A 1,059-nucleotide genomic window follows, 5' to 3' on the forward strand; every position below is an offset into this window, starting at 1 on the left:
TGATTTTCTTTCTTTAATTGACAACAATAGTTGTACACATTTATCAGAAATGACCAGGTCATGGTAATTAGCATATCCACTACCTGAAACAGTTATCGTTTCTTTGTTGTGAGGACATTTAAAATCTGGGCATTTGAAATATGCATTACAATATTGTTATCTGTAGCCCCACCCCACTATTTATTAGCATACCAGGACTTATTTCTCCTATTTAACTGTAGCATTGTACCTGTTAACCAACCTCTCTCCATCTCCTCCTCCTATCTCTTCTCCCAAGTCTTTGGTAACTACTCTTTTATCCTTAACTTCTATGAGATCAATTTTTTTAGCTTCCACATATGAATGAGATTATCCAATGCTTGTTTTTTTTGTGCTTGGCTTATTTCACTTAATATAACGTCCTTCAGGCTCATCTATATTGCCACAAATGACACATTTCATAATTTTTATGGCTAAATAGTATTCTATGATGCATTTTCTTTATTCATTCATCTGTTGGTGCACATTTAGGTTGATTCTATGTCTCAGATATTGTGAATAATGTAGTAATAAACATGGGTGTGCAGATGTCTCTTTGACATATTGATTTCATTTTCTTTGGATATATATCCAGTAGTGCGCTTTCTGGATCATATGGTATATCTATTGTTTTCTTAATTTGCTGAGACACAGAATCAACCTTTTATTACTATATAATGTCCTTCTTAAACCTTTCATCTTAACGTCTATTTTGTCTGATGTCAGTATTGCAACTCCAGCCTTTTATTTTTGTTTTTATTTGTGTGGAATTTTCCAACCTTTCAGTTTTAGTCTATGTATGTCTGTATCAATGAGGTGTGTTTCTTGCAATCAGCAGACAGGTGGCTTCTGTACTTTTATCCAGTCTGTGTTTTTTTTTTTTTTTAAACAAAACTTTTTTTCAGTTCATTCAAAAACATTGACAAATTAAATTTCAGTTGCAATTTCACATATACCAAAAAAGTGATATTTATAACAATGGCTTACAAATTAATCAAAAACTACGATTTCTCAAAAGACTGAAAACATTTTGCACACTCT

Source organism: Tupaia chinensis, unplaced genomic scaffold (genome assembly GCF_000334495.1).
Source record: "Tupaia chinensis unplaced genomic scaffold, TupChi_1.0 Scaffold147773_1, whole genome shotgun sequence".
Classification (NCBI taxonomy): Eukaryota; Metazoa; Chordata; class Mammalia; order Scandentia; family Tupaiidae; genus Tupaia; species Tupaia belangeri.